This window comes from Pteropus medius, unplaced genomic scaffold (genome assembly GCF_902729225.1).
Source record: "Pteropus medius unplaced genomic scaffold, Ma_sr-lr_union100, whole genome shotgun sequence".
Classification (NCBI taxonomy): Eukaryota; Metazoa; Chordata; class Mammalia; order Chiroptera; family Pteropodidae; genus Pteropus; species Pteropus medius.
In genome coordinates this window covers 13,261,407-13,275,312 of record NW_024342467.1, presented here as the reverse complement: position 1 = coordinate 13,275,312, position 13,906 = coordinate 13,261,407, and the positions used below count along the sequence as shown (strand labels likewise).

Here is a 13,906-nt window from a genome sequence, read left to right as displayed (position 1 = left end):
GAAGCTATGATAAACTGAACTCTGCTCTGTGCTGGGCCCTTTTCATGCATCATCGCATTTACTCCTCATAGCAACTCCATGAAGTAGGTATTACCTCCATTTCATATTGTCTAGATAAGGACGCTCAGGGACGTGACACCCTGTACCCAAGGGACACACCCTTGGTAAATGGTAGAGTCAGAATTCAAACTCACAATCTCCACACTTTCTACTGCAGTCCACCCTCCTGTGTGCTGTCTTGCTTGATTATTCATTACTCATCCTCCTCCTCTTGCAGGAGAAAAATACCTTTTTTTGAGCAATGCATTCTTTCTATGGTTTTTGAAAGTCTAAAATCTGCTGAAAAATCTTATCTTCTCTGCAAAGTTTTAGGGGAAATGAAGTATTGGTTTTGTCTCTCCATGGGATGCTTCTTCTACTTGATCGTTTACAAAAAAAAAAAATAACCAACCCTGTATTTAGGTTATTCTCTCATGTTTGGCTCTTTGGTGATTCTTGCACAGTTTTGATTCCTATTGATCTATGCCAGCCTCATTTCCATCAAAGACACATGTTGAGTGCCTGGTTGGTGGCAATCATGGGGATACAAAGACTTTTAAGACTAGAGCTTGCAGTCTTATTAGGGAAGCAGGATGTGCACAGGGTGAAATGCATGCTACTAATGTGAGAGCTAAGATTCTTCATGTGAGAAATATGTTTTTCTAAGGCCAGGCCTGTGCCAGGGAACTCACAAGCTAAGTAGCTTTGGTGCCTTCTACCTAGGCTCTGTTGTATGAATTGGAATTCTCCTGACACCTGCTGTCCTGGAGTTTAGCAGTTGCTCTGGTGTGTGTGTGTGTGTGTGTGTGTGTGTGTGTGTGCGGGTGTGTGTGTAAGGGGTTTGCAGAGGACAGAAAGGGAATTAGGAAACAATGTAGAGAGGTCTAGGGGACATCGGAGTGAGGCTGATCAGGAGGGAATGAGAAGTCAACAAGCTGATCAGGAGGGAATGAGAAGTCAACAAGCGTGCAGCATATGTACATTTGGGAGCGAAGGGGAACTGCCATTGCCAGCCTTGGCCCCATCCATCAGATCTAGAGTGCCGGACCCCTAAACTATTTTGGGCCTGGTTCTCTTTAACCACCCACACAAACTTATGGTGGCTAACCACCATAATTAACAGCACCCAACTCTCAGTGGCTTAACCCAAAGAAAATTTACTTTTTTTCTCATTTCACAGTTCAAAAAAGGGTTTAGGATGAGGGGAGTCATTTGAGGACACAGGCTCTTTCCTTATGGTGACTTTGTCCTCTCTGTCCTCAGCTTCTTCTCCATTCATCTGGTGATGGAGAAACAGAGCGAAGACTAAGCACGGGAGGATTTTGATGGGCCAGGCCTGGAAGTGGCCCTGTAACTTCCATTCACATTCCATTGGCCAGAACTCAGCCACATGGCCACAACTAACTGCAAGGGAGGCTAGAAGGTGGGGCCCAGCCATGTTCCCAAGACCAAGAGAGCAGAATATCTGTCTCTGGCACATCTGGTGAGCCACTGTCCCTTGGTCTTATTCTGCATTCCATTCATTCAGAAACTACTTACTCAGCACCTGCTAGATAGACAGCTCTTATGATGAAAAATATTATTATTAGCCACTCATAGTGAACTAACACACTAATACAAACCTAGAGCTCGTTCAAGCTTGACAGGTCTAAGAATTTAAGATGTCACCTGGTGAGAATGATCAAAGCAGGTGGTGAGTATCATGGAAAGAGCTTGGGATTCCTGGGGTCTAATCCTAGCTTGGCCCAAGTAATCATTTGGAAAGGGCACCTGCATCTCTGGACCTCAGGCTTCTAATCTGCATACTGAGAACTTGAACTGGACAGGTTTCTAAGTTCCATTCCTATTTCAGTGTCTCAGAAAGTCTTGGCAATGAATGAGGATTACGTTAGATTCCTACCAAACTCTAGTCTTCTCCTGTAACTATGAGGCTTTCAGTCTTAAAAGCACCACGTAGCTTTGGAAAAGAAAGCAAAACATAATACCTTCTACCCTTGATTAAATCTCCAACTGGAAGAAGAATTTAAAAGGCATCTCTCCCTGACTTGCGATGCATCTTTTTTTGTTGTTGGCACATGTACCTGCTTGATGATATTTTGAAAGTCTAATGCTCATGTTGATCTTCACTCTTCAACTTCACACTGTGTAGTCACAGGGAAGCAGCGCATAGGTTGTGTTGTAGAGAAAGTCACTGATCCCCCACAAGGTAGAAGACCCAAGCACCCATAATTAACATAAGTACAATTTGCAAACACCTGATGTATTGCTTCTTTGCTGTATGAAACTCATTCTGAGGCCAATGACCCTGATTATCATTTAATACATTTGATGGGGGTATTTTTTATTAACTGACAATTAGTTTAGCACCTGAATTCTCTCATTTGTTTAATCATCTCCCTCAAGCATATTTGTATTTTTGATAGCAGCTATACTGTTCTCTTTGCGAATTCATATCATTAACCATTTTCTGCTTAACTGTTTCTTTGTCCTTGCTGGTTCTCTCTAATTCCTAGTTTTATCTTCCTGCACTCCAGAATCTCTATCTGATCTTAACTCGGCGGCAGCTTTCTGGATGTCAGACTACAAGACAGAAAGCGGAGCTTTCTGGGCCACACAGGCTCACTTCTGAGTCCCCTGCTAACCACTGTGTGCCTCTGCCCACCTTTTGAAAAGGTAAATACTAGTCAGGGTTTTCACTTGGCTGAACAGATATTGTCTCTGATATTGTGGTGGCTTAAATAGTATCCTCCCCAAATTCACATCTACCCCAGACCTCAGAATGTGACCTTACTTGGAAAGAGAGTCTTTGCCGATGTCACTAAGGTAAAGATTGAGATGACATCCCAACTGGATTATGGTGGGCCCTGAATCCAATGAGAGTGTCCTTGTAAGAGACAGAAAAGGACACACAGGCATGCAGAGAAGGAAGCAACATGAAGACAAAAGCAGAGGTTGGAGTGATGCTGTGACAAGCCAAGGAGCACCAGGAGCCACCCGAAGCTGGAAAAGGCGAGGAAGTGTTCTCCCCTCGAGCCTTCAGAGGGAGCTTGGCCCGTCAGCACCTTGATTTCGGACTTCTGGTCTCGGGAGCCATATGTGAAAGAGAACGTTTCTGTTGTTTCAGCCACCAAGTTTTTGCTGTGGTAATTTGGTCTGGCATTCCTAGGAAACTAATATAGCATTTTCCGTCCGTTTTTGTTTTGTTCTTGTTATTGTATAAGAACTATTTCTTCCTTGAGTAAAGACTGGGGTCTCTGGGTCATATAATAATTTTTATAAAAATTATTTGGTCTTACAACAAATTGGCTTTATTGTAACTGCTTTTTGAAAACCACCTATGTTGATGAACTCTTTCATGTAACAAATACAGCTCCATGTTGTCATCTCATAATATCTCATAATATGGATGTGCTTTGATTTTACTAAACAGTTTGCTACTGATAAATGTTTAGATTGTCAAATTTTCACTTTTATAAGCAACTGTGTGATAAACTCATACATATTTTTGGGTACATACCTGATTATTTACATAATATAAATTCCCCCCAAATTTCTTAAGTCAAAGAATATATAAACTTTTGGGGAGGTTAAGAGATATTCTGCCAGTTGCTCTTCAGAAAGGATTATAAATAGTGACTTTCAGTGTTTTTAAACAGTAGTATATCCTAATTTTGAATTTCAGTAAATAGCCCCTGATTTTCTGAGTAAAGCTAATATAACTTTGCTGTCACTAATGTCTAGACTAGAAAGGATCTTTAAAAAGGTTTTGTACAGTAATTTAAATTTTTTTGGAGAGCCTTTTTCTTCAGCTGTCTCCTCTATTCCTTTCTATCCTGTCTCATTTCTGTTTGAAAGTACTTTGTGATCACAGTGTATTATTTACTACTTTATGATTTTTACAAGCATCAATTAACCATAACATTGCTCACCTTGACATGTCTTTTTTAATTCAGTGGCAAGTGCATTTTCCCAATTCTATGGAGCGATATCTCTCCAAAACTTTAGGATTGGCAAGATGAGTTAGGAAGAAACAGAATCTGGATCTGTTTCCTACGAAAGTGTCAATATTTGCTAAAACAAAGAGCCGGAAGTATCCCGAGTGGAATGCCATCTGTCCTTGTCTTTGAGAGCCTGCCGGAAAATCTTTTCACAGCCAAGGGATGATTATTTGGCATAACCGACACTGAAATTCAGCAAGGTGGCTTATAGATTAGAAACTGGCTGATATAGATACTTTGCTATGTGAAAACTACAAGTATAGACATGCGTTTTGTTTTTGTTTTTTACTTCTCCAAAGTGCTTCCCACAGGAATCTTAATCAGCAGGATTACCTAGTTGATTTAAATATTCAGGTCATTAACAAGTTATTTTGTAGCCCAGCCTTTTAGGAAGTGAGCAGCTGACAGAATGAGACATAGTTCCCCTCTTATAGTTTCATTATGTCAACCGTGCTGTTTCTTAAGCAAATAAACATACTACTTTCTTCTGTTACATGAGGAAACTCAGTTCTGTTACAGAGTGAGGGTGGAGGTGTAACACAGAGCCCAGCTTCTGATGTGTGGTCAGTTGTGTCACCTGAGTTCCAAAGGAGGGTCTTAGCTAGCTGAATTCCTTTGGAGGAAACCCAGATAGATTCCTTTGAATAGCAATGGGAAGAGTAATTCAAGAGGTCATCTTGGGTAGGAGTGAAATTCTTTAAAATACGTTTGGCAGCTTTCAGTTCCTCAGTGGGATGTTTGCCACTCAGAATCCATCTGTGTATTGTCCGGCTCTCCCCTGAAAACAAATTCATTTTGGAACCTCAAACCATCTGTAGCTTCTGACTCCACATCGTTCTCGTGACCTCGAAACACTCCCTCCAGCTATATCATTTCCTCCAAGTTTATTTCCCGCAGATGCCACCACCCCTCAGTTGGACCCTCATCTAATCTCGCTCTTCTCAGGAAAAGAACAGTCATCCCAGCCTCAGCAGGGCTCTGCTATAGACTGGAAAGGACCAAGAGGAAAGATCTCTTATTGCAAGGCATTTAGCTGCTCTGCAGACATCTTGGCCCAGTTTCACTAGATTTAACTAATCTAGGAGCATTTCGACCACTTGTTACAGCCCCCAAAGATACATGGGTACTTTTTCTTAAAAGGTTTCTGATGTGGACTACATTCATTCATTCATTCAATTAGTTTTTAATGAGCACCTGTTATATGTCAGAAATTGTTCTGAGAACATTTTTCTGTGAATAAAGCGAAGCCCCAGGTCTAATGGAGTTTGCAATCCACATGGGGGAGACAGACAGTAAACAAATAATTTGTCAGGGGCTGATAAAGGCTAATAAAGAATAAGGAAGAAAAGAAAAGAAGGAAGGAAGAAAAGGGAAGGAAGGAAGGAAGGAAGGAAGGAAGGAAGGAAGGAAGGAAGGGAGGGAGGGAGGGGAGGGGATGAAGGGAGGAGAGTGATAGTGTGTGTACGGGTGCACACACCTGTGTTGCACAAGGAGGTGGATAGGGAGAGTGTGACCTGAGGAAGGTGAGGGAGTGAACCACACAGTTAGCTGGGGGAAAGAGTATTCCAGGTCATGAGAACAGCAAGTTTAAAGGCCTTGAGGCAGGAAAGTACCAGCTGTGTTCAAGGAGTTGTGAGGAGGCCAGTATCGTAGGAAGAGAGAGCTGTATCAGGGACCGAGTTATACCGGATAGAACAGGCCAAGATGAAGAATTTGTATTTTACTCTGAGTGAGATGAGAAGCCATTAGAAGATGGTGAAGAAGATATTAATACTTGTGAAACGATGGAAACATTGTGCATAGTGAGTACTCAAAAAACGCTGGCTTTTATTTTTACTTTCCTTGACTCTAAAGGTAATCTCCACGCTGCTTTATGATGATAGTGTTTTCTAAAATATGGCAGAAAGGATGGAAAGCAAATATAAAAATCCTGGTCTTACAAACTTTAGGTCCAATTTTAACATCCTAATTCTACTAGAAGTTTGATCATTAGAAAGTTACCCCATGTACAACACTTTAGGTCCTCATTTTCATTCTCAGCGATGTGTTTTTAAAAATATTATGGGCATTTTTGAAGTATAAAAATATATAGAACACTCAGCTTTAAGCAGTCATCAATTCATGGCTAATCTTTCTTTTATACTGTCATCATTTTCTTCCCCTTCCTTACAGTGAATTACTTTACTGCAAATCCCAGACATATCTTTTTATCCGTGAATGTATCTCTAAAGTATGTATCAATGTATCGCTGTAGTATGAATCTCTAAAAATAAAATCTTTTTTGTACTACTGTAATACCCTTATCACACCTACAGACTTAACAATAATTCTTTAATATCATAAAAAATCCAGTCAGTAATGAAATTTCCCTGGTCATCTCATGAATGCTTTTTAAAAATACTTGATTTGTTTAAATCAGGATCCAAACATAGTTGACACACTGCGTCTGGTTGATGGGTCTTATAAATCTTTTAAAATCTGACTATTCACCCACCTTCTTTTTTTCCCCTTGTCATTTTTTTTGTTGTTGAAACATTTGTTCCTTAGATGTCCCCCATTTTGTATTTTGCCGAATTCATCCCCATGGATTGTTGAATATGTTCTTCTTTCCCTTGTTTTTCCTGTGAACTGGCAGTTTGCTCCAGGGCCATAGTCAAGTTGGATTTTTGGGCAAGGCTCCCTGATAGGAGATGCTGGAGACTGCCTGGTGCATCCTTCAGGAGGTACCTCCTGCCTTGCTGCTTGCTCTCTCTCTGTCTTCCCCACTGAGGTAAAATATCCATGACATCAAACTTACCATTTTAACCATATTAAAGTGTACAATTTGGTGGCGTTTAGCACAACACAATACTGTGCAACCATTACCACCCTCCAATTCCAGAAACTTCCCCATCACCCCAAAAGAAGCCCTGTGCCCATGAAATCCCTTCTCCCCATAGCCCCTGGCAACCACTAATCTGCTTTCTATCTCTGTGGGTTTCCCTATTTTGGATAGTTCATGTAAATGGAATCATGTACTATGTGGCCTTTTGAGACTGGCTTCTTTCACTTAGTCTAATGTTTTCAAGGTTTGTCCATGTCACAGGATGCATCAGTACTTCATTCCTTATTGTGACTGAGCAACGTTCCAGTGTGTGGATATGCCACCTTCTATCCATTCATCAGTCGATGGACGTTTGGACTGTTTCCACTTTTTTGAGTATTGTGAAGAGCGATGCCCCGAACCTTCGCATACAAATTTTTGTCTGATCACCTGTTTTTAACATTCTGGGGTATAGATCTAAGAGTGCCTCTCTTTCTGTGATGTTAGCCTGTGATCTCATCCTTGGTATCAGCCTGATCCACACACAATAATGTTCCTTGAAGACTTTTCGTCTGTGGATTTTAGCTGCCATTGATAATCACCACCTACTTCGATAGAGGTCAAACGATTTTACTTTCAGTAAAATTAAACATTAAAGCTGCGCCACTTGGGGCAACCAAGTTCCTACAATTTTCTGAAGAAGAGGAGGAGAGTGCGGGATTGGTGTGTGCTGTGTACTCCGGAGCCCAGGCACAGAGGACGGCCCACGGCCCCTAGGAGCTCCTGCAGTCGAGAAGCTCGTTCACCTTTGCCGAACTCTGTATTTCCCAAGTGTATTTGACAACAAACATTGTTTTCCTTATAATTCTTCTATCCATTGGAACATGCTTTGGAGAATATTGTTTTAGTGTTAAAATAGTATTACTTATTAATATTGCATGTATCTCTTAGCTGTCTGGAGCCAACTTGACAAGCTTAGATCATCACTTAGTGGCCACAAGTTTACCACAGTCTCATTAAAGCTCTGGACAGCAGTCTGGCAAAGTGTTGCCTGGAAACTCTGAATTGAGATTATGTCCCTGGGAATGAATGTTTGAGCTAAAGAAAGGAATAGCAATATCACTTATCACCTCAATCTAGTGCCTGATGGATGCCTGTGATAAACCTTAGAGAAGTGTCGTGCTAGTATATACAGTTCCTCTCTCTGCCCTTTATTCCACATGACCTCCAAACCCTGTGTAGGGTGGTCCCTCTGGGTCACACTGCTTTGGACCCTGTCCCGCCCCCTACATGGTCAGAGCGGTTAGCCGATGCTAATCATAGAGGTCATGTCCAGAGAGGGTCTAGCAAATTCTTTGGTAGACTTTCGAAGGTCAGCGATTTGACAGCACGCCATCACATGGCCTTGAGGAAGAAGTGTTCCCATTAATACATTTCACTTTTCGGTTTGTTTTTAAGAGGCTATTACCAGTCAACTAGCTGTGCAGAATGCTGACTGTGGAATCTGCCCCTTTGAGGTCAAAGCAGAAGACGGTGCCTGTTCCCACTGTGAAGAGGGGTCAACCCTGTGCTGCTCAAAGTCAGCCAGGGTACAGCGTGGTGGTCCCAAGTGAGAGGCTTGCTTTTCAGCAGGCTCCCAGTCAATAGCTGAGGACACAGGGTTAGGGTCAAGCCCCTGGGGAAGGGGGCTGGTAAGAACTGGGAAGGGTGCTAGAATCGTAGCCATCGGCTGCTTTGGTCCTGATAGGCTCAGGAATTAGGCGGGGCTGAGTGAGTATGCTCATAGGAGGCCTTACTGGCTAAACCAAGAGAGCCTAAAAATTAACGTATACAACTTAACCTCCAGCAGCCTAGGACAAGCTGCCATTGAGAGGCAGGATAATGGAGTGTTTGAGAACATAGATGTCCATGTCAGACATCCAGGGTTTAAATCCTAACTTGTGACTCAGCTTGTTTTTCCTTTTTATTTTTTATATAAGAAAAGATTTGGCTCTTTCTAGAGAAAAGGAATGCCTTCCCTAGGATCAATAAACATGTCTTTCCTTTCTCATGATAATGGCTTGATAAAGGTGGTTAGAGGGAGTGCCCAGAAATTGCAAGGCAAGAGAGCTGAATGTCCACATGTGACAGTGTTCAGAGGCCTCTATGCCAGGCGGCTGTCTGGCCTGTCTGCACCAGGGGCTCTGCATGCTTGCTGTCCCAGCTTTCCTCAGGAGGAAACCTGCCCTTCGGTACCAGCCTCTCACCAGCCTGCCCAGCACAGTACTCCAGCCCAACTCCATGTCCACTCCCCTCCCCCGCCCCATGGTGCTTTGGGGATCTGTTTTGTCTCATTGCATAATTGAGATTGGCTAATAACAGACCAAGAATGCTTTTAACAGCGCTTTGCCTTCTTATCCTGCCCAGTCCCATTTTTGTTTTAGAAGAATCTAGTCCTTTCCATTTTAGGCTCTGAAAATATACTTTTGGTTTTCGTTTAAGAAAGTTGTTTTTTTTTTTAAGAATGTCGATGCAACTGCTTTCCTCTCTAACTCTGCCGGTGCCCTCCTGCCTCTGTCGCCTGAGCCATACCCTCCCCAGGTCACGTCGTAGGCCCTGTGCTTGCACATGAAAGCATTCTGGATGTTGGGCATCCGGTTCCTTCCACCTCTCACCCCTGATTATGTCCCCCTGTCTTCTCTCAGCACCACTTCGTGCCACGTTGGTGGGTCCCAGCCCTTGGAACAGACAGTTCTGTTGCGAGGTCACCGGGCAGCTTGGTGTGTTGAAGGCGTGTGTCTCATAAGCTGCGATTGTTTCTGATAGATTGTTTTGATAGTCTCTAATCAGTGGCAGCCTCAGTCTCTGTGTCATTCTGAGAGCTGGCCCCTCAGTCAGAATCACCATGAACCTTTAAAAGTAGGTACGTATTTGGTGGTGCCCTCCTAGAAAGCAGGAGATGCTAAAGTTCTCAGTGAATCAGAGTCAGCTTCTTATTTTCCTCACTCAGTCTTTGACGGTGGTCTGTGCTGCTTCTCTGTGCTTCACTCTCCTATGGCCAGACACGTGACTGCCTCCCTTTGATGACAGTCATAGTTGGCTATGGGTTCAGGGCCAAGCCTAGGTAGTGCCCCAAACCATAAGTTCTGGGAGGAGAACTGATTTCACAACATAGAGAAGATGCCTCATAAGAAGAAAGGACAACTTCACACCTGCTCTCCATAATTCATCAAATGACAAGATGAAGCAAATGGTTTGGGTCATGTCGGGCAACCATCCTGGGCTGGGAAAATCAATGGCAGATGAAAGGAGGAAGCACACCTGAGCCAACTTGCTCAGCAGCTGAAATATTCAAATGTGGATACAAAGTGGTTACCTAATTCCTGCACCTGTCTGACTCAGGACACACCGAAGTGTTAAACCAAGACTTGACATGATGCCCAAACTGGAAGCAGAAGCAGCACATGTCACAGTGACACCACCCAAATGGTGCCAGGGAAAGGACAAAGAGAGCCCATTGGGCTCTGCAATCAGCAATGGAGGACTTTCTGAAACGATTTTACCATCAGAGGAGACGTGGGCCAATGTCTGTCTTCCCTGGAGTAACTTGCAAAATAAATTAGCGTGGACCTAACATTTAAAATTTTGCCGGTTGTAGATTTTTTAAGTGTATCAATGGGGTTTTGGTTTCATGAGTCAGTATCGATCAAAACCTTTCAGCAGCCTTTTGTCTACATCCTGTGGTTTTAAAGTGACATGTAATTAGCTGATTTATTTGTGATCTCTCTCTCATGACTATGTGTTGGACAGTATCAAAAGAGATCTGCTTGCAGCTGTTTTTTTAAAATATTTAAGTTCAGTACTTTGTGGGCTTCCATAAAAGGCAATTAAAAAATTTGTGTTTGCAAAATATGGAAGTGCTTTAAAGTTCTTATGGGAGAAGCTCTTGGAAAGATGGTAGACCCATTTATAGGAGAGGTAGCCAACTGTGACTTGGGGAAACATACGGAGAAAATGTATGCATCTCCTTTAAGCAGCTTTTTATTAGTGGGATGCTTGGTTTACTTTATAAATAGTAAAACTTAAGCCTTGGTAGCAGTTTTAATTCTTCAGGGACCACAAGTTAAGTTAAAAGGGCTAAGGGTCACGGTAAGATCAGAATGGGTTATAAGCTAATTAGACAGAAAACCCATCTCAAGTGTTGACTAGGGGGTGCTAAGACTGAGCGCTGTTCCTGGTGAGTGGGGTGTCTACCCCTTGGATGCATTTGAGTCGTCCTCACAGAGTGGGAGAGGACCTTAGCGGTCATCTTCTGTAGTTTCCCCAGATCCAGTTCTGGAATCTTTGACAATTTAGATAGTTGAACATGTCCAGGACCTCAGGCAGCCTGTCTCATGGTGCTTGCCCAGATCTGAGTTTATACAGCCCCACTCCGTGGCCTCTCACAACTGGATCTGCATTCTAAAACTTCCCGGACGAGTCTACTTCTGTTAAGGCAGGTTTTCTAATAGTCACAGTTAGGTCACATGTGTCCCTTAACTCGCCCTTTTCTTTCTCCAGGATAATTCTGTGGATCTGTTTCCTTTTGAGGTTGCTCACTTAATCAAAGAGGAACTTCCCCGAGAGAACAGTGCTTTAGCCAAGCAAAGAGCAGTAGCTGTGCTTCTGAACTAGACTCTCCAAAAGCCCATGAGCACATTTCCGGACCAGCACCCCATCCCATTCAGCCATCCCTCTCTTTCAGATTTGCTAGACCTTTCGCCATCCTGGAGGTCTACCACTAGCTGGCATCCATTAGCCAAGGGTCTTAAAAAAGATGCTCAACAAAGGAATGGAGTATGGCAGCTATAGTCTGGTTGAAGCTCCCTTTTCTGGGCAGTACACTTCGAGATGGTTGGGTAAGTTGAGACATTCACCTACCTCCTTCTGGCTATCATTTAACATTTCCTAAATGTCTTTTTATAAATTATTATTTTATGATGTTAGTTACATAAAACATTATCACCACTTTGGAAAATAATTTGGCACAGTAGGATTGACCTAACAATTCCATTTTTAGATGTATACAGAATCTCTGGCACATATGTACGAGGAGACATGCAAAAGAATATTCATAGTAGCATTGTCTGCAATGGCAACATAAACAAATAAATGAACAAACAAAACTAGAAATATCTCAAATGTCCATTGACAGGAGAATTAGCAAATACATTGCTCATTCCTTTTTTTAAAATTATGGTAAAATATACATAACAAAATTTACCATTTTAACCATTTTTAAGTGTATAGTTTTGTGACATTAAGTACATTCACATGGTTGTGCACCAGTCACCACCATCCATCTCCAAAACTTTTTCATCTTCCCAAACTGAAACTCTGTATCCATTAAACTCTAACTCTCCAGTTTCTTTATCCCCCTGGTCTCTAGCAACCTCTGTTCTACTTTCTGTCTCCATGATTTTGACTATTCTAGGTACCTCATAGAAGTGGAATCATACGATATTTGTCCTTTTGTGACTGGCTTATTTCACTTAGCATAATGTTTTCAGAGTTCATCCATGTTGTAGGATGTAGCAGAATTTTCTTCCTTTTTAAAGCTAAATACTATTCAGTATACACACACACACACACACACACACACACACACACACTGCATTTTGTTTACCATTCATTTGTTGATGAGTACTCAGATTGCTCCCATCTTTGGCTCTTGTGAATAATGATGCTGTGAACATGGGTGTACAAATACTTGTTTTGGTCTCTGCCTTCACTTCTTCGAGTATATATAATATGCTGTAGTGTAACTAACATAATTTTTGAGATATTGCCAGGCTTTTTTCTAAAATGGTTAGCTGATATATATATATATATATAACTCCCAGCAGTGTAGTAAGAGCTCCTAGTGATCCACATCTTTGCCAGCACTGAGTAAGTCAGATTTCTTAATTTTTACCAACTTAATGGTTTTAAAATTATTAGCTTATCAGCCTTAATTTTTATTTCTCTCATTAACATTGCAATTACTCATCATTTTATATGTTTGAAGTTTTTTTCTTTTCCCCCACAGGGAAGTCTTTATTAAGAATCAACATTTGTGTATGGCATGTGATGGGGATCTAATTTCATTCCTTTTCACGTGGATAACCAGCTGAGTTCTGGCTCCATCCTTTTCCCATTGCTACCTATCTCATATGTCAGGTGTCCATATGTGGTTGGTCTGCCTCTGACTTCTCTATTTGTTCACTTGATTAATTAGTCCACCTCCATTAATGGCATCTGTTTTCTTTACCATGAAGTGACAGTGATGTATTGAGAGACACTGATGCTGGGTTAATTAGGCACTTACTGACCAGTATTGTAACTGTACTTAGGTATGGACTAGGTAGTTAGAATTGGCCTGCTGGTTGATTAAAGTGTGGTCCATGCACTGATGGAGCTCACAGACACATATTTAAATCCTGGTGATGCAATGTGATAAATATGGTAATAGAGGAATAGCTAAGGCAATATGAGAAAAAATGATGAAGGGAACTACTAATTCTAGTACGAAGGTGTCCAGGAAGGTTTCAGTCAGGGAGGCCAACTATTTCAAATAGGAAGTGTATGGTATTGCTGTGGAGAGCTGAGTTCTAGAGATTGATAAACTCATTTTGAACCCCAGTGCCTCCACTAACTAGCTGTATGACTCTGAAAAATTCTGGAGACCTCATTAAACCTCAACTTCCTTATCTATTCCACAGAGGTAATAATGATACCTACTTCAGAATACTGTTGGGAAGCTTAAAACAGATCACGTTTCAGGAACACTTAGCCCAGTGCCTGGCACATTGGAAGTACTCAATGAATGTAAACCTGTTAATTTATTTCCTTAATACTATTGAGTACTTACTATGTGCCAGACTTGGTAATTGACTATAATACAGTGTGAGCAAAGCAGATGGTCTGTACCCTCATGTAGCTTTCAGTCAAGTGAGCTATAGAGATGCCCATAAAATAATCACACAAATATATTATTATGGACTTTGATGAGTGCTATAAAGGGAAATTATGGTAAGCTACCACAGAATAGAAGAAGGAAACATGCTTT

General features: G+C 41.8%; 1 long non-coding RNA gene across 5 annotated transcripts in view; it reads left to right on the top strand.

The window, feature by feature from the left end:
* LOC120602363 (uncharacterized) overlaps positions 1 to 13,906 on the top strand; it is a 95,543-nt gene that overhangs the window by 4,009 nt on the left and 77,628 nt on the right. For 3 of the 5 annotated variants that reach the window (XR_005652721.1, XR_005652720.1, XR_005652719.1), the window contains exon 3: positions 11,564 to 11,717. This is a non-coding gene — a long non-coding RNA (uncharacterized LOC120602363). Of the gene's footprint in view, positions 1 to 1,302; positions 5,130 to 11,563; positions 11,718 to 13,906 lie in introns of those variants that run through there. The other 2 variants (XR_005652722.1, XR_005652717.1) reach the window with 2 other exon arrangements.